At 39.1% G+C, this 20,773-nt stretch overlaps 1 protein-coding gene across 3 annotated transcripts in view; it reads left to right on the top strand.

Annotated features, from left to right (window-relative positions):
• Positions 1-20,773, top strand: part of tsnare1 (T-SNARE Domain Containing 1) — a 912,841-nt gene that overhangs the window by 49,060 nt on the left and 843,008 nt on the right. The window contains exon 1 of one of the 3 annotated variants that reach the window (XR_015757043.1): positions 19,150-19,207. The exons of the other annotated variants lie outside the window; for them this stretch is intronic. The gene's annotated coding sequence lies outside the window, so the exon portion shown is untranslated. Of the gene's footprint in view, positions 1-19,149; positions 19,208-20,773 lie in introns of those variants that run through there. 3 annotated transcript variants of the gene reach the window in all.

Here is a 20,773-nt window from a genome sequence, read left to right on the forward strand (position 1 = left end):
ATCCTTTCATAAGTATTGCCCAGTACTGTACACAGCACACCAGATACGATCTCACCATTGCCCTGTAGAATTGAAGCATAACCTCCCTGCCCTTGCATTCAAATCTCTGTGCAATAAACCATAATACTCAATTGGCTTTTCAGATTACTTGCTGTACCTGCGTGCGAACTTTTGAGATTTGTACACACTGATGTCTAATCTCCCTCATCTCAAGGCTCTGCAACCTCTCAACTTTGAGATAATATGCATTTTTTTTTAACAAAACACTTTTTTTCTCGTGGAACCAAGATAGGTAGATGGAGTTGAAATGTAGTATGGCCATGATGTAATGGATTAGTAGACAGACTCTGAGTCAAGTGCCCTACTTTTTCTGATATTACTGCGTAGGAACCTATAAATCAGCTAGGGGAGGACTTTGAAGGATTTCATGTGAGCATAGAAAAATGGTAATGGAGAAAATAATATAACTGTAATTCTCAGGTATCATGGACACTTTTAAACTTGTACTTTTAATGAAGAATGTATTTTTTAAAAGGGCTAAGGCAGCCAAGAATGACTGCAAGTCTAAATTTAGTGACTGTTGAGAGACAGAGAAACATACCCAAGGCATTTCATACTTGAGGATAAGGGCATTTCAAACAATAGCTTTTCAAAGGGAAAAGAGGTGAGCCAATATAGACTGTGACTATTGGGGGGGGGCGACTTATCTATGGGGGGGCGACTTATCGGGGTAAGCAATGGGGCACAGGTCTCAGGCACAGAGTCTGTCCCTGTTGCTCAGAGAGAAAGGGGAAAGAGGAGCAGAGCTTTAGCCTTTTAGAAGGATGAGTTAGTAAATTTGCAGATGACACTAAGGTAGGCAGAGTTGTGGATAGTGCCAAAGGATGTTATGGGTTGCAGTGGGACATGGCCTAGCTTTGCATCTTATCTAAGAAGTGGCAAATGGAGTTTAATGTGGAAAAATGTGAGGTAGTTCACTTCGGAAGAAGTGACAGGAATGCAGAATACTGGACTAATGGTAGAATTCTCAGCAGTTAGATGAACAGAGAGCGATCTTGGTGTTCAGGTGCATTAATCCCTGAAAGTTGCCACCCAGGTTGATAGGGTTATTAAGAAGGCATATGGTGTGTTGGCATTAATTCATAGGGGGATTGTGTTTTGGAACCACAAGGTCATGTTTCAGGTGTACAAGACAGTGGTAAGGCCATGCCTGGATTATGGTATGCAGTTCTGGTCACCGCATTACAAGAAGGATGTGAAAGCTTTGGAAAGGGTTCAAAGGAGATTTACTAGGATGTTGCCTGGTATGGAAGGAAGTCCTTATAGGGTGGACAGGGAGAGCATTTTTCCTCAGATGGTGAAGGCTAACATTGAGGAGTGATAGATTTAGGACAGGATATCAGGGGTAGTTTCTTTACTCCAAGTAGTAGTGATGTGGAATGGCCTGCCTGCAAGAGTAGTAGACTTGCCGACGTTAAGGGCATTTAAATATATGGATAATAATGGAACGATGTAGGTTAGATGGGCATCAGATTAATTTCTCAGGTCGGTGCAACATCAAGGGCTGAAGGGCCTGTACTGCGCTGTAACATTCTATGTTCTATGACTACAAGATAATAGGGAGCTGATGAACATCCACTCAACAGCAAGCCGCCCATTGCAGATTATGTATAAAATTGCAGGCACATATTTGTGTACTTCACTTTAAAGAATACAAAAGGACGAGAGATTTTAAAAAAACATGTTTGAACTCTACTGGAGTGTTTTCCTTTTGTTTTCTCTCAGCTTGCCTCTGTTGTTCAAATGGACTTGATAGGCTTCAGTCTTATGGAGACCTAGCACAGATCGGTTCCCAGTATGGAGAAAGCCCAGTGTGGACTCAATTATACAGCATGGAAACAGACCCTTTGATCCAATCAATCCATTCTGACCATGTTCCTCAACTAAACTAGTCCCACCTGCCTGTGCTTGGCCCATTACCACTTCAATTCCTATTCATATATTTATCCAAATGTGTACGTAACTACCTGAATCTCGCACTTTCTCTGACAGTTCATTCCACATATGAACCACTTTTTTATTAAGAAAAAAATTGCCCCCATATCCTTTTTATATCTTTCTCCTCTCACCTTAAAAAATATGCCCCCAGTTTTGAACTTCCCCACCCTAGGGAAAAGACCCTTGTCATTCAGCTTATCAATGTCCCACATGATTTTCTAAACCTCAATAGGATTACCCCTCAACACCCTGTGCTCCAGTGAAAAATGACCCAGCCTCCCCAACCTATTTTTATCTCACAAACCCTCCATTCCCTGCAACATCCTGGTAAATCTTTTCTGAACCCTTTCTAGTTTAATAATATCTTTCCTATAATAGGACAATCAGAACTTCATATAGTACTCCAGAAGAAGTCTCATCAACATCCTTTACAACTTTAACATGATGTCCCAACTTCTATACTCAACTGAGCAATGAAGGCAAGTGTGCTAAAGTTGTCTTAACCAATCTGTCTACCTTTGCAAATTTCAAAGAATTATATACTTGAACACTTGGGTGTCTCTGTTCTGTAACACTACCCAGAGCCCTAATATTGTATAAATCCTGTCTTTTGCACGTGGGTATCTTTGTGTTTTGATGACATTGTACACTTTTTGCTGTACTCATGTATCACTGTACTTGAGTATGTGTGACAATAAGCCTAATTTTAAATTCTAGTTGGATTGAGTTTTCTTATGTGTACCAGCCTGGGTTTGAACATGAGTTTGTTGTGAAGGTCGTGATCAAAGAACTATCTCTTTTTGTAACCCCTGTATTTCAGGTAAAAGGAACTTTTAACTCTAAGTGCCAACTAACAAACTGGACTATGAAGGGTTTCCCTCTCACCTTGAATACTGCAATTCAGTGAAAAGGAGTCAGAGCTGAAGAATTTCAATCACCAAGCAAAACTAAGAACAAAAATTGACCCTTTCAATTCCCTGTGTCAGTGCTACTAGTAAACTTTACTGCAATGTCTATAACTTTCAACTATCCACTTAATGAACTATTCAGAGAGTGTCCTGTACATAAGTGCATTTGTAAAACCTTTTTGGGCTCCCTTAGTTTAAATCTGTGTGTGTCAAGTTACTAATTCCTCTTGTGTTTAGTAATTAGTGAACTCACTTTTTCTTAACCTACGAAAGGTTCATTGGATTTGCTGCTTTTGAAATATAAGTTTATTTACATCCAGGACAATGGTATTCACAAGTTAGGGGGTCTAGTAGTGACCAACCCAGGGCACAGATGATAAAGGAATGGGAATCAATTCAGTCCCCCTTACCTGGGAGCTCACCCATTTGTGCAATCTAGTCTAGAGCCAGGATGAATTGAGAAACTTCAGCCAGGATGTGGTCACAACAAAAGTTTCACAAATCTGTTTGTTTTTTAAAAAAAACCTACAAAAATCACAGTCAGCCTCCAACAATAGACCCTTAACCACTTGCGTAATAAAAGCTGAAAGAACTGTGGAGGCTGGAAATCACTCTTTGAATAAGCAAGTGTTGATGGTTTTGGAAAGGTTTAATAATGAACAATCCCTCGAGCTTGATTCACTCTGATGTCATGTTGTCCTATGTGGGTTAACTGGGAGAATAACTGGATCTCTAAAGCATCAAACTGGTTTTCGTAGTAACAATGGTTATGGACCAGACTAAATCTCCTCAAAATATATTAAGAGGATAGACTGGACACTAACCTTTGCTTATTTTAAAGGTAAGTGCCAAGCATTGCATTCCAGATGCAATTTGGCTGTTTTAAACTACCATATTTTAAGCAAACCACATTATATTTTGTCTATATTTTAACAATGGTATATGAATACAAAGAAAAAAATGGCTTCACTGTAGTTCTTTTGAAATGTTTAATAAAATCATAGACTAAGTATTCCAACATAAAGCATTGCATAAACATGCACCCTTTCGAAAAAAGCAAGTTCAGAAAAATGGATTGTCTCACAGGCAATTCTCCAGTCCAGGAGGAAAACATCAAGGCAAATGTGTGCGTGCATGTGTGTAGAGATGAAGGGAGGGATGGATAGATGGAGAGAAGAGATGTACTGCAACCTCCATACCCAGCTTCAAGACCCAGCATTTGCTACTGAAAAGCTAAAATTCCATGTTCTGGTTTGGTGAGAGCTTGACCTTACCCATTCAGGACGCTTCTATTGTTCCGAGGTGAGAAAAATGTCCCAAAGCCTTACAAACTGGTTACAGTATGAGCTTTACAGCAGTCCAATCAGCACCTCTGATCTCAACCTTTCTTCACTTAAGAACAAACAAGACAAAATATACGTCTTGAAGCCATATTATTGCTATACAATGTTTAATTAGCTAATATGATATGCACCTAGCTGCTATAATTTAATAAACGGTGTTTTTTTTCTTAGTAAGACTCACTACTGGCTGATCTTCCCCTCAGTAAACAGCCAACGAATGCTGAATGTATTCCAGTTTACACCATCACTCTAGGTTGTACCTCTACCAGAGTGAACCAAGTCATTGGACCCAGATGAGGGAAGAGAATGATTGCAGAATGTTTCAATGCACAGAAACCATAGGAGGTTTCTCCTGAATTTCAGTAGATTTATCAAAGACTGTCTTATATTTATCACCCCTGGTTTTGGGTTCCCATGTTAATTTCTTTTTTTTAAAAAAAGACTTCTTTCTGTCTACTTAACAAACCATGTGTAATTTAAGTAATTGTTGTTCACTGCCACCTTCTCTTTCCCAGAGAAAGGTTCCTTTCTTGACAGTCGGCCTCTCTTAGTTTGGCAATATCCTTGTAAATCTTATTTGCGTTTTCCTCGAGGCTTATTTTTCGACATGGAAACCAGAATTGTGTGCAGTACTCTAAGTGCATCTAAAGTTGATTGTTATACATTAACTTCTGTTTTTTTTTTAAAGTTCTATTCTTCAAGAAATAAATTCAAATGCTTTGTGTGCATTTTTTCTAGGTCGTGTAACATGTGACACTTATAATGAATTTAGGATCAGTACTCCTACGTTGATCCATTAAAATACATTAATAACAATGTTGTAATTTGGTCCTCAACCGAAAAAAAATCTCTTATTTTCCAAGGAGTATCTTGCCTCCTCAACCAAATGTCACTGCAAATTTATTAACGTGTTCAGAGTCATCAGAAGACTCCAGGGCTTCAGGGATAATAAAACTGATTCTATAAAGTTAGTTCAAACACTTTTGAAAGTTCATTTTAAAATGTCATTTACAAAAATCTATGAATTATTTGGTAACCTACCCACTTTATCCTCTCACAAAACTTTACTACAGCATTTTGGAAACAGTCAACTTGTTTATATTTTCTTTGGAAACACTGCAAAAAAAAAGACTGTAGGTTTGACAATAAGCAATAACATCTTTTAGTGAATGAAGTTTGCCGTTGGAATTGGAGGAAAATGATAGTATTTGAGTTTTGAAGCTTGATGAATTCACATGGCTTGAAAATGATCAAGGGTTGCAGCGGAACAGAGCCAAAAGCTTTCTTTTCTAATGGGAATGGGGCAGAAGTAACTTGGCTGAAAATGTGTTGCTGGAAAAGCGCAGCAGGTTAGGCAGCATCCAAGGAGCAGGAGAATCGATGTTTCGGGCATGAGCCCTTCTTCAGGCTGCCTGACCTGCTGCGCTTTTCCAGCAACATGTTTTCAGCTCTGATCTCCTAGAAGTAACTTGGATAATGAATTGGCTGAGAATAGTGGTGAGTGGCTGGAGGAAGGTTTGTAGTAGCATTCCAAGGATCGTCGTCTGGATCCTTGCTTTTCCTGGTTACACATTAATGACCCAGACCATGTTGAAAAGGCCAAATTTTAAAGATTACAGATCATACAGTACATTGAAACATTGGAGTTCACCGTGTGAAGGCATTTGAGAGAGTACTGAAAACAAATTACAAAAATGGCACTGGCGATGACAAACTTAGGTTATTAGAGATGTTCGGACCTGCTCATTTCTGTCCATGTGGACTTTAATCAACATTACCTATACCCATTCCAAATCTTCTAAGAGCTATCTCACAGACAGTCACTAATGCAAAAAACATGAACATCCCACTTATGGGCAGCTGGATACTACCATTACACTGACCTCATCACAGTTTTATTCCAATCACAGACAATAGAGCAGAATTGCAGAGGTATGTGAGAATAACTGCCCTGGATACCTGGCTACATCAAGGAGTCCTAGCAAAACTGGAGTCAATGGGAATTGAGGTGAAAACTCTCTCCTATTAAACGACACTACAATCACTCAACCTCCCATTATCAAAGTTCTGAGGAGCATGGAAACAGAGACAATAATTCAATATTTTACCTCAATTTACAATATGGAGGACACTAGTATTAAATAGTAACGAGTGCATTGGAGTTACAGAAAAGGTGGAACATCATTCAGGGAAAACTACTGAGCAAACTATTGGGATTCAAGGTAGATAAGTCTCCAGGACCTGATGGCCTAATCCTAGGCTGTGAAAGGAAGAGGCAGCAGAGAAAATGGGTCCATTGGTTATAATATTCCAAAATTCTTTGAGTGTGGGAAAAGTTCCAATGGATTGGAAAACTGCTAATATGACACCCTTATTCAAAAGGGAGTGAGACAGAAAAGTAGCCAAGTGTCAACCAGTGGTTGGTACAGAGGGTGTGATCTCAGTAGGTTGTGATGGCATTATCCTGCTCTCTAGTCAAATTTTTAAGGAACTTTTCCATTTGAAGATGGCTGCATGTTGAGGACTGCTCCCTGTCTCTGAGCAGTTAATGAATGCAGTTTACACTGTATCAATCACTTGCTTGAGCTTTTTTTAAACAATGAATATAAAAGACAAATACTCAGGATGTCACAATGTCCCCATCCATTACTCAGCTCAAGGCCACTTTTAAATTTACCTCCTGCCGAGTGTCATTTGTTAGCCTTGGACTTTTGGAATATTGCATGCAATTCTGGTCTCCTCCTTATCGGAAGGATGTTGTGAAACTTGTAAGGGTTCAGAAAAGACTGACAAGGATGTTGCCAGGATTGGAGGAGGATTTGAGCTCTAGGGAGAGGCTGAATAGGCTGGGGTTGTTTTCCCTTGAGCGTCAGAGGCTGAGGAGTGACTTTATAGAGGTTTATAAAATCATGAGGGGCATGGATAGGGTAAATAGACAAGGTCTTTTCCCTGGGGTGGGAGAGTCCAGAATTGGAGGGTATAGGTTTAGGGTGAGAGGGAAAAAATTTAAAAGGGACCTAAGGGGGCACCTTTTTCATGCAGAGGGTGGTACGTGTGTGGAATGAGCTGACAGAGGAAGTGGTGGAGGCTGGTACAATTACAACATTTAAAAGGCATCTGGATGGGTATATGAGTAGTAAAGGTATAGTGGGATATGGGCCGAGTGCTGGCAAATGGGAGTAGATTAGGTTAGGTCAGCATGGATGGGTTGGACAGAAGAGTCTGTTTTCATGCTGTACATCTCTATGACTCGATGACATTGTTGGAGCTAAATAGGTACAAACAGGCCCATCCTGTTCAAATGTCAGCATGGAAACCAGAATCAAGAAACCTCAATACTTCTGGAAATAGATTGTGTTTTTCCAGAGAGAATTTGTTTTTTGTTGAAGTGACCGTATGTCATGCCTAACTGTTACAAATGAATCTACTCTTTCTTTCTTAAGTAGAAATGCACTCAGTAAAGACCTTGTGACCACAATTCATGTGACTTTTCCTGGGCTGTACACTCCAAACCTCCTCATCCAGTTGCAGAGTTCCAAATAAAAAGGAGCTGGTAAATATCTGCTGATATTTTTGTTTACATTTTTCATGACAACAGTAGCTCTTCATGAAATATATACTGCAGCTCGGGTGTGAGAACAAACAAAATTCAAGCTGCCTGTTTAAATAATCACACGTAGGACAATGTGAATAGTTCCCATTAATTTTGCAGCTGACAGGTGGGACTTGCTTGTTCTGCTGGGTCATTTATTTTGAATGGAATTTTCCATCACTGCCACTGGTCTAACCTGACAATTGGATCGATGGGTTGGTACTTCAGTGTGAATGTAGGCATGCTATGCTGCATTACTCCTACTCTCTGCTTTTCATTAGAAAAACAGCGATGTTACTTCATGGCACATTTCATCTAGACATTTTGATTTTAGAGGCCTTCTCTCCTCTTTGAGCTTTACAAGATCTTGAGAAAAATTATGTCATTGACAAAAACTTGTTCTGAAATAATAACATCTTCCGCTGTTAACTGGTGTTATTACAGGATTTGTGTTGGATTAAGTAGTACTGTCCTAATTACAGAACAGCAAATGTTATGTTGTAGCAGGGAAAGTGATAGATTGAGTTTCACATTGTATCTCTTCAGCAGTCAGTCCATGCTTTTCAATCAATGTACACATCTTGTTGCCTGAAATAGTTTTCAAGTCTGTGCTGCCTGTAACAGAGACAACTTTCAGATTGGTTGGTTTTTCAGATCTGGCACATATAGCAGAAGGTGGGCAGGAATATTCCTGCAATGTTGGCTTGATTCATTAGAGGAAGTAAGATAAGACCATCCCGTCTAATAGACTTTCTTTAATTAGAACGGTGGATTTCATTTAGTTCTTTCCTCTACAAATCTTGTTCACCTGCTGAGTAACCTCTTACCTGTTTCTCCACATGTGCAGCATAATGTAATTTTGCACAATCGCTTCTGCAACAGACTGAGAGCTGTTTTGAAATTTGTTAGATGCCACGCAGCATGTGACATGGCTTCCTTACCTAAGCATTTGTGAGTCTCTTTACTAGAGGATGGTACTGCTCTTGAACTCGATAATGTACACCTACAGACAGAGAAGGGATAGTTCACCTCTGGCTGACCCAAACAACACAACCATCGGGTCTTTACAGCACTTTGCAATCAGCGTTAAAATGTAAGAATTGCAGCAGCCAATTTGCACGTTGCAAATTCCCACAAGCAGCAATGTGTTGATGTAAGAGATAAATATTATCCAGACCACAAAAGACTTCCCTGTTCTGCTTTGAAACATTCCTGTAGCTCTTTTATTTCGACCTGAGAGGGGAGGCAGGGCCTCCATTTAATGTCTTAATTGCAAGATGACCGTTCCAACTGTGCAATAATTCCTGACTGTAGCACTGGGAACTCAGTCTAGATTGTCTTGAAGTGATGTTCAAAGGAGTAAGTTTGATGTTACTATCAGCGCTGTTTATTAAGTACTTTTCTTCACATTTACTACAGCTCCCAAAGTGTTGCTCCTTTTAAATGGTTATTAAATATCCTGTGTGTGTAACAAGATTTTGCCTAAAGGCAAGTTTTTCTTGTTTTTCTTGATGGATTGCACTTGTGTTACGGAATTAGTCTCCATTGTATCATCATACTTTTATGCTAAATTTTCAGTTAGGAATTTTGTTATTCAAAGGGCAATATTTAACACTGAAATTACTACACCTAATCCCTTGAAGGCACCAACACTTGTACCAAAATAAATCAAGTCTTTGATGTTACTGAAAAGAGAGATATGTTGTTAAAGCATTTTGTCATGCGCATTTCAGGAACAGCATAAGAATTCCAAATTCCAGTTGGTCATAAAATATTACAAGAGGAAAGGTGCTGAATCTTGGCAAATTGAAGGAAATGCATGGTATCATCTCAACCAAACACCTTCTATGATATCGTGGATTCCCATCATATTGGGACATTCTTACAATTGTTTTAAGGGGAATTGACAGTGTAGCATCCAATCACTGTAGTTTTTCAAGAATTTGAAATTAATTTAAATGGGTTGATAGTCCCCTGGCATCCATCCATCCATCCATATAGTTGTGGCTTGCATGGTACTGAACAAACAGCTTTTGGTCAGGTCAAGTCTGGTTTGTCAGGGACATTCATACTGTTTCCAGGAATGCGATACATTGACAAATTGCTTGACAGTTAGTTCTTCAAAATCACAGAACTTACTGTTGGAAGTCTGTACTGGCAGGCACTGAAGAAAGAACATGTACAATCCAATTATATTACTTTATTAATTTTAATTGTAGTTCTTCATTGTTGTAGGAAAAGTTTTGCATTTTGTCTCAATGCATTTGTGCAGCCACAGAAAACAAATAATTTCACTACACATTGTTGTGTTTTGGATCAATAAAATGTATTTAGGACTTAATCAATCACTTGGGCTTGATGTTTAATTTTACCATTTGGTAACCAGGTCACTGCTGAAAATGGTTTAAGGGGATGCTTTAGAATAAGGCTTATTTTGGAGAAGGCATGGAGATTAATTATGCTCTTGTTTCAACAAGGCTACAAAACTCTGCCCTCTGAAATGACCAGAAATGTAACACAGCAAAAGAAATAACACTTTTGTTTTCTTGAGGTTTGGCACTCACTCCCATCTTTAAATATGCTTATGATATAATCACTGTTGGGTCTGATGGTCCATTATTGTTGCAGTTATATGCTACCGGCTGAGAAACTTTCATTGTGACTAGCTCTTCTTGGTAAATCGTCCACAACTGTAATGATATAAAATGAAATGTAAACTGATATTGAAACAGAAAGCATCTCACACTGAACAATTCACTTCTGATACAGACAGGTGGCTTTACAAAGGAATGGAAAAGAGCTAAAATGGGATTGTAGGAGAATGATGCTCAGTTGAATAAAAGACTGAAGATAACATAAAAACAATGTTAAGTCGTCATAACCATTATTGGAAAATATGCTGTAAATTTATTTTAGACTGGAACATAATTATAGAAAGGGCACAATTTTTTTCCATTTTAATGGGAGAGAGATGCTGAGGAGAAAAATCCCACTGAAGTATTGCAGGGTTGACAAAACTCCCTTTCCAATCGGTCTCCGGGTATTTCTCTGAAATAAGAGTGCCAGGAGTCAGAATGAGATGCAGGCTGTGTGGGACTCTGAACTCAACAGAATTCTCAGGTGACCACACCTATGCTGTGAATCAGTAGCTGGAGGGCAAACTCTGATATGTCTGGTGGATGAGTCCACGCAGCAACCTTTCAGAACTTGGGGTGTCAGTGCCTGATGACATGGGTGAAGTGGAGTTGGATAGCGATGTGAAATCTTCGCTGACTTGTGCTTTCTGTCCAGTTGCATCCAGTATGGCGGGCCTATTTGCCTTGTGGAAGATGGCAGAGGAGGATCCATCAAGAAGCAGAAACTCAAGCAACAAATGCCGTCTACCATACCCCCCCATGGAAATTAGACTGACTCAGACCTCAGTATGGATATGAGTCACCCACAAAGCCTGGATCCCTTAGAAGGTACCAATGTGGATAATGGGCAGAGATAGAAAGTCTTCTCAAGGAAATACTAGATATGACCACAACCTCAGCATTTGTCTAGTTCAGTGATGCAAGAAGAGAATGCTGCCACTAATATGAACTTGAATTCTATCATTATGGTGCAAGTAAACTTGCTTATCACCCAAATACTTACTAAACAGTCACTATGTGAATGGGTAGTTACTGGGGCAGTAAGTTTCAAGAAGGAAAGTGTAACATGAAATTTGAACACAAATGGTCTAAAGATCTGAAGAGGTTTTTTTTTGTTCCTTTGGCATCAGATCATTAGAAGTGTGAAGGAAAATTTAAGGTTTAACAAGAATTCACATGGAATGAAGCATATGGTTTATATTGGGTTGACTAATTCCTTTGTTTGTCTGCTCTTTTTTCTACAAGTTCTCCTTCCCAACACTACCCACCAAAGAGACCCTTTATTTTCTAGAGAGGTTACATTTCACTTCTTGAGCAGTCCTCCCCACACCAGCACTATCTGCTGCTGGAGGTTCTGTTAGCAAGGAAAATTCTTTCAGCGTTTGCCTTGTCCTGACTCCTCTGAATCTTTTTTATTTCTGTAAAATCTTCCCTAATACTTCTAAACTTGAGTGAACATAGTCTAAGATGGTCAACTTTTCCTCACAAATTCTTTCCTTTTCACCAATTGATTCTTCTTGGGTTTTATTTCTTTTATCTTGGAGATTGATACAAAATACTTGTTCAAACCCTCTTTCATTTCCTTTTTTCCTAATATTAATTCCTTCGCCTTATTATCTGAAAGACCAGCACTCGCTTGATTCTTCATGAAATAACTATATATTTTATTATGAACTTTATATTTATTATAAATTAATGACACTGCTCGCTTTCTGTCCAATTTAACCTATTTGTCTAGTCTACTGTAGCCAACTGTAGCCTACTGTAGCCTGCAAGCCTTAAGTATGAACAGATATGAGATTCAGGCCCAGTTTATTCAGCATCCAAACTAACTATGAAATTCTCAACTAAAACAGAGGCATACGGATGCTGGAAATCTGAAGTAAACACAAAGTGCTGGAGAAACTCAACAGGTCAGGCAGCATCTGTGGAGAGGAGCCAGATTTAATGTTTTGAGTCCAGTGACCCTCCCCTCCCAGACCTTTCCGCTTCTGAAGAGAGATGATTGAATTAGAAACGCTCACTCTGCTTTCTCTCCACGGGTGCTGCCAGACCTGCTGAGTTACTCCAACAATTTCTGGTTTTGTTTAAGATTTCATGCTGTTGTGATTACTCTTTCACATTCTGAGGATCTTTTACTACAAGATTATTCATTGTTGTGTTTTATCACCCATTATGTAACCTGTTTTCTGATTGACACCTAATCGAGTTGTTCATGATACTGTTCCAAATACGTTCTACAAACGTATCCTTCAGGCGACATTCCCAGTTTGATTGTCCAATTAATGTGCAAATCAAAGTGCATATGCTGCAGTTTTCCTTCAACCCACCCCATTAATTTTAAATTTATACTCTCCATAATTATATTTTTTGGGGGCCTATAAAATAATGTCATAAGACTTGGGACTACTCCTTTTGAAAACTATACTTGTATACTTATCCACCACACTTCTCAGCATTCCATGTTAAAAAGTATTTTTTCTGTGGGGAGAGAAAAGTCATTTCCCCATAGGTTCTATTTTACTCTTCACTTTAAATTGCTATCCTCTTGTTATCAATTTTCCACTAAGTTTCTCTTAATCTACTATGTCCGGACTCCTCATGACTTTGAACAGCTCTACCACAAGCCTCTCAGCATTTTCTACTCCAATCTATTCATATAATTGAGGCATTTCTTTCTTGGAAGATGCTTGTAAATCATTTCTCTAAAAGCTTCATGTCCTTGGTGAAGTCTGGTCCAAAGAATTGGACATACTTCAGTTGAGGTCAAACCAATTTATAATCAGTTACCTATTGCTTTTTATTTGACTGTAAAATGGGGCTGAAATCTTGTATGTATTTTTTTTTCAACCCCTTACTCAGCCTCTTTTAACTTGTGGAAGCAGAGTCTTGGAATACTTTTTTTAAGGCAGAAGTAGGTGGAATCATGATGAGCAAAGGTGGTGAAAGATTATCGGGGATGTGGAGCAGCAGGGTTGAAGGGCTGATTGGCCTTGGTTTGTCTTGCAACTTCACTCAATTGTATGTTTAGACCTCCGAATTGCTGTTTTCCTGCATCTCCTTCAGAATTGTAGCCTTCATTTTGTATTGTGTCTGCTCATCCAAAATGTGTCACTTGTCATTTATTTGCATTAAGTATTATATTGCATAGGTTCATCATAAGTCCTCCTCATCAATATCCTCTTAAAGTCTATCATAAGCATCCTCACCATTCACAATTCTTTGAAGATGTCCAACCTGCATATTTTGATATAGTCTTGGGTGTAGGAGTCACTATCATTAACTTATTCCAAGAAAAACAGTACACCTGAGTCGAGGGTTATGGGATGCAGACCACAAAGTACCAAACTGTATAAACTAGGATCTTGAATAATGGCGCAAGGTAAGTTCCTGTTACTATATCCCTTGGGAAAATGCTACTGGAAAGATTCCTCCAGTTTGAAAAATAACCATAAACCAAGCAATTTTTTGTGTGTGTGTTTTTGTAGTGTTGTGTTCTGTTTATGAGAGAACTGCTTAACCTGCTCATGACTTCACACCCTTTGGTGGTCCCTGGAAAACATCAGCAGCTGGGCACCGACTGTTTTCTGTCTGAGAGAATTGAGTGATTCAGGCATCTTTAATGGGAAACTGCACTCTTATTGTCTTACCCTTAAGCATGCTTCATGCTGGACTGGGCCCGAGGTCAAGTCAATTACTTTGTAGTTTCTATGTTCTTTCCAAGTATTTTGACAACTGATGACTGTTGAATTGATCCTGTTTCTATTGACAATAACTTTAAGGGAAATCCAAAAAGTTGCCTGATGCACATTGAAATATTTACAAGGTCATTACCAGTAGAGTTAAAGCATTTTAACCCCTTTCCCGGCGACTTTTTTTAGAGAAAATGTTTCATTTTCAGATTAATTTTTTTATTGCTTTTTTTAATAGTATTTTTAATGCTGATTATGGAAATAGCTTTTGTTTATTATCTATTTCCAATATTTTACTTGAAATTTTATTTTGAAGATACCATTTTCGGCCAAAAAAATTGGTCTTTCAAGTAGTTCATCTTTCGACCAGTTCATTTCTTGATCTGGCATTTTCACAATACCCCCAAGCATTTTCAAGGCGAAAAACACACAAATTTCTGCCTTTGGTACAGGGCGCCACATACAATCTCTTTGTCCAGTTTGTTCAGCAAAGCGATTAGTTTCGTCCACAACTCGATCAATAATTCTGTTGTCACATAAAAGACTAAAAAAAATCCAAAAGAGTCATATCAGCTGTGTCTTGATCAATTGATATTCCAGGATTTCCAGTGAATGGGAAACGTGTTGGTGGAGGAAGCATGCATTCTTCCGACACACATGTCGATACCAAATTCGTCCATCCTCCTCCTCCTCCTCACTTGAGAGAGAATAGCCATTATCAGACGAGCTTGCACTCTCATCTGATGTATCCAAGCTTCAAATAGAAGGTTCATACTCATTGTCATCTTCTGAGCTCGACATCTTGGCGTAATTTGTAAAAGAAAAACAGAAAAAACCGAATGACACTGTATGCCCAAAAGCAGTGCGTCGACGCTTCTTGCAATGCCTGAGGCGAAAGAGACACAGCTACCGGACGTATGAGTCACCGAGTATACTTATTTCTAGCTGAGAAGGGCCCAGAAATGCCGAGAATTGACGTATAAACTCGTCTGTGGCTGTTTTTGAATTATATGTTTTGGACGAGTTTACTCTTCGCTTTCTGAAAAAGACAAATTGGGTGAAGACAAGTTAACTCGTCTTTGCCAGGTAAAGGGTTAAATTCTCGCTGGCGAAAATATTCTAGGTGTCAATGCAAAGAGTGGACAGTGATTTTTCTTTTTATTGCCTTTCAGTTCATCTATTGTGATCAATATATTTCTGACCGTCCTGTGAGGACACAACAAGCATGTTTCCTACAATAAAAGTAGTGCTCTCATTAGTTTAATGAGCAGTGCCAATGTGTATGTGAGTGCTCTCAGAGTACTGAGTGAAATTGTAACTTCAAAATGAAAAAGAAATTGTCAGACCAAACGAATATGTCCACTTGAACCTATATGGTTTTGTTCCTGAGACTGTTTAAAATAAATAATTTGCATTAATTTTGTCATTGAGCTGTAAGTAAATATTGCCAAATTTAAAGGCAAAGTGGATGCTCTCTGACATGTAACAGCAAGTTGGTGTGAGGAGGGAAGCTATTTAATCATTCGGGACTGTGGCATGTTGGAACTCCACCTCACTTACATCTGTAGCAGAAAGACCTGTGATCGCTCTTCTCTGCTGTAGCTTTGAAACTCTTAAGTTGCCAATTAATACCATCAAGGTCATGATCCTACTGCTGTTGGTTTCAAGCAAATGGCGGAAGGGAAACTCACATGGAGCATTTTTCCCGAGATCGGGCAATGGTAGCTCTCTGATAAGTTGTTTGGTGCATACTATGTTCAGCATAAGGTCTTTATTGAAGCCAGCTGAAGATGTCTGATTACAAGGTGTATGCCTCAAGGTGGCAGTCATATGATTACAACAGACTTTCGAGGGATATGTGTACATGTTTGGACTGAAGTACAATCATGAGTGTTGTACGAGCAGTAGGCATTGTGAGTAGGCGTTCCCTTATGGTAGGCTGTTGACCTCTGGTCAGTAGTGCTTGGTAGATAGGCCTTCCATTCCTGGGGTCTTTGCTTCTGGCGAGAGAGAGAGCGAGACAGATCATTACAACCAATGATGTTAACTTAAACCCCCAACACTAAAATTTCTGTGGCACAGGGGTTGGATGGACTCTCTTGCCTGACTTTTTTTTTTAGGGAGATGTACATCAATATAACTCTGGGGGTGGCAAGTTTCACATTTAACTGGTGTTAATCCCTTAGATTTGCAAGTAAATGAGCTAACTTAGGCAGTTGCAACAGAAAAAAAAAACTGATCACACAAATTGTTGAAATGTAAAAATACAGTTGATACAATTCACTTTGAAGGATTTCAAAATGTGAGGCTGACTCTCAATAAGAATTGCAACATTTAAAAAGCATTTGGATGGGTATATGAATAGGAAGGGTTTGGCGGGATATGGGCCAGGTGCTGGTAGATGGGACTAGATTGGGTTGGGATATCTGGTCGGCATGGACAGGTTGGACCAAAGGGTTTGTTTCCGTGCTGTACATTGCTATGACTCTATCACTCTAAGTGGCGAAGCAAGTCATTCAGTGGTTTAAAAAACTGATCACTAGTCACACCTTTGAGGGCAATAATGCAATCTCATCAGCAATACATCCATCCCAAGAACATATCTTTTTCATACAAGTTAAGGACTGCATCCTGAAGGAGATCAATGTATATTTTCCTACATGATTAATGATCTACTAACCCTAGTGTGTTTAGAGCAATCAGATTTCAAAGCAACATTTTCTAAATTTAATCTGGCCTTTTAATTTTCAAGGAAGGAAAGATGTTCCCCAATTTAACATTAAAAGAACAGATGTTGGTCTATTGAGATGTATACCCTTGCAAATGGAGCCAGAGTTTCAAAGTCTATTGTAAATGTCATTTTTTTTTTTTGAATCCCAAGACACTTTACAGAACTATTATGCTCAAACTGCAATATAATTACAAGTTTACTTGTGTCAGTAAGTTATCTTTTAATATTAACTTATTTTCATTTCTGCAATGCCTGTTGAAATTGTGAACTTAAAAGTATAAGTTTAATAAACAGATAAATAAAGTGTGTTTTGCCCATGGTTTTAGGATTTTTTGGACTGTGTTCAAACTTCCCCTTCTGTTCAAACCTTTTGGATTTCCCTTGTAATATGTTTAAAGGTTTAGTGGCATCATGTAAAATGCTTGCACAGTTTGGAAGTGCCTGACTTTGTCAGCTAATGTTCTTTCTGTGAGAGAATTTTTAACTTAGTCCCCTCATTTCTAACTTACAAAAGTATCATGATCCCAAAAATGAGACATAACAACATTTCAATGATAAAATAATTCATGACGATTATCTTGGTGGACAGAATCTGCATTATATAAGAATGGAAGAGCATTTCTGTTCAGTTCAGTGACATATAGATTCATAGGATGACCTATTGAATGATGCGGAAATACGTTAGTTTTATGAAGCAATTGCTCAAGGACTTTTGATCATTGGAACTTATGAGAAAAATACAGTGGCAATGGAGTGCCCTTTTCAGTACAGATTACATAAAGAACATTGAGATGCGTTTATTGTAATAAGTGTATCTTCACGGAGAAGCAAAATAAAAACAATTTACCTTATTTTGTCTTTATTGTAGCTTCTTGCTTAGTAAGCACTAGGTGTGCATCTTGAGCTTGCTTGATTGGACAAACTGTGATAACCCATTTGTATTCCCGGAGTCACCTGTTTCAGTCGTATTCCGGTTCCTGAGCTGAACATTTCTGGAGTGGCAGAAAGGCAATACGATATTTTGATTAATTTGCGTATAATTTAGATAATTTGTATTTATTTCTGAGCTTTTTTCCACACAGTTTAGACTCCAAGAAGGTGGTGGTGGTTGTTATTTTGATTTTTAATATTTGCAGGGATTTCAGTGATGTGGGTTATGGTGGGATGTATGACAGAATCAGACAAGAAGACTGGTACAGTCTACATCAGGAGTAATCACTTGTGCTTTTCACATGTGGTGTTTGTGGCCAATAGGCAGTGATTTCTGCTTGTTCAACACCTTGTTGATGGCACAGTATTTATTTCTCATCACTTGTATAAATTGATATTCAGCCTTTCATTGTACCAAACTCATCAAGCGAGCTAGATGACAGTAAAACTTACTATGGAAATCAGGACCGTGTATCTGGTAGATGCAGCTTGTTGCTTGTTCCAAACAGCTTCAGTGTTGCCTGTGACGAAACTACTCTGAGCTCAGAGCATGATCCATAGGCACCAGACATATGGAGTTTTACTGCATGTGACATTCGCTATCCCTCATGACCATCTTGGCACTTCTCTGATAGACTGGCAGTGTGCTCGGAAAGCACAGACTTGTAATACTGAGGACACCAGCAACCAGTTCTAGCTGCAGCAGAACGATCTTTTGTACAGGTGCCCGGCTCAGACTGGACTGTCAAAAAAGCAGTCCCTAATCCAAATTTGGATCCCATTTGCCAAATTACTGTGGGCTCTTGGCCTTTTACCCAGGCTGCCATGTGAGAACTTGTCAAAAAACTTGCTGAGGACTGTGTACACCCTCTCAACTGCACTATTCTCATCTACAAACTGAATCACCTCCTTAGAAAATTGAATCAATTTTGTTAAATGTGATCTCCCCCTAACAGACCCGTGCTGACTGCCCTTGAGTAATTCCTGCCACTCCAAATCGTTGTTAAGTCAGTTGCTTAGAGATTTTTTCCAATAGTTTCCCTACCACTGATTTTAATTTCACTTGGGGTTTTCTGTATTTTATCTTGAATAATAGTCATAGAGGTCTTAAGCATAGAAAAAGGCCCTTTGACCCATCGAGTCTGCACCAGTCAAAATCAGCCACCTAACTATTATAATCCTATTTTCTAGCACTTAGCCAATAGCCTTGTATGCTTTGACATCACATCTAAATACTACTTAAATGTCATCCATACAGGTTAAGAGTTCCAGATTCTCTCCACCTTCTCGGTCGAAAAGTTTTTCTTCACATCTCCTCAAACCTTCTAACCATTACCTCAGATTTATGCCCTGGATTACTGAGAACTCAAGGCAGAGGTGGGTACTGCAAATGCTGGAGATTCGAGTCAAGATTAGTGTGGTGCTGGAAAAGCACAGCAGATCAGGCAGCATCCAAGGAGCAGGAAATTCCTGATGAAGGGCTTTTGCCCAAAACATAGATTTTCCTGCTCCTCAGATGCTGCCTGACCTACTGTGCTTTTCCAGCACCACACTAATCTTTACTAAGTCCTCAAACAAGGAGTAAAGTTTCTTCCTGTCTACCCTGTCTATGCTCCTCTATGCCCCTCAATTCTATACATGTCAGTCATGTCCTCTCTCAATCTCTACTGCTCTAAGGCAAACAGCCTCGGTCTGTCCAATTTCTCTTTGTAACTAAAAACTCACCAGCCCAAGGATCATCCTCGTAAATCTCCTCTGCACCCTCTCCAGTGTTATCACATCCCTCCTTTAATGGAGATTCCAGAACTGCATAAAATACTATAGCTGTGGCCTCACCATTGTTTTATACAGTTCCATTATAACCTCCGTACTTGTAAAGTTTATGCTTCATTTAACAAAAGCAAGCAATCCATATACCAGCTTTATCATTTTGCCCACCTGATACCTTAAGGGACTGGTGACATGCACACCAAAGTCCCTCTAATTCTCAGTGCTTCTCAGGGACCTACCAGTCATCATGTATCTCCATGGTAACACTAGCTGTCAAGCACCTCTTCGATGGTCAGAGAGAATTTGTACATTAATGTCAGCATTCACTCCTTGCCTCTCATGGAAGCCTGGGATACATTTCATCAAGATCTGGGGATTCATCCAGATTTAAAATTGCTAAAACTGCTAATATGTTCTCTTCAATTTAAATTTATTCAAATATATTACAGTCTGATTTCTATAACTCCATTGACCACCTCGAGTGAAAACAACTTCAGATCATCTCGATCTTCCAAATCCATATGAAATAGCCACTTTGGTCCGTAATGACTCCACGATTTCCATTGGAATCCTCTTGACTCTAAAAAAACTAACAAAATATATTTGGATTTTCCTTATTATGTCTTTGTTCTCTTAATTTCTTCATTAAATAAGCCCAGCATTTTCTATCCAGCTCTTGACTTTATGCAGTTCTGAGCTCTCTCTGTCTTCCATAAGCTTGTCTATTTGCCCTCTCATCATTAGAATGAAGACGTCAGCGTGTATGAGGGGCCATAACTACAAATTGAGGGGTGATAGATTTGAGGCAGATGTCAGTGGTAGGTTCTTTACGCAGAGAGTGGTAAGGGCGTGGAATGCCCTACCTACTAATGTAGTCAACTCAGCCATATTAGGGAGATTTAAACAATCCTTAGATAAACACATGGATGATTTTGGGATAGTGTAGGGGGACGAGTTGAGAATAGTTCACAGGCCAGGGCAACATCGAGGGCCAAAAAGCCTGTTCTGCGCTGTATTGTTCTACGTTCTATGTTCTACTTCCCCCACTATCACTGACATGCTTCTCCCTCCAATTATTGTACCACTTGCCAGGCTTCAATCCCTAAAATTAGGTCCGCGCTTATAGCAGTTTCTACACGCATACTCCTGGATACATTTAAATAATTCTGGAAG

The sequence above is a fragment of the Chiloscyllium plagiosum genome, unplaced genomic scaffold (genome assembly GCF_037043375.1).
Source record: "Chiloscyllium plagiosum isolate Xiang-an unplaced genomic scaffold, Cpla_swu_hap1 HiC_scaffold_4, whole genome shotgun sequence".
Classification (NCBI taxonomy): domain Eukaryota; kingdom Metazoa; phylum Chordata; class Chondrichthyes; order Orectolobiformes; family Hemiscylliidae; genus Chiloscyllium; species Chiloscyllium plagiosum.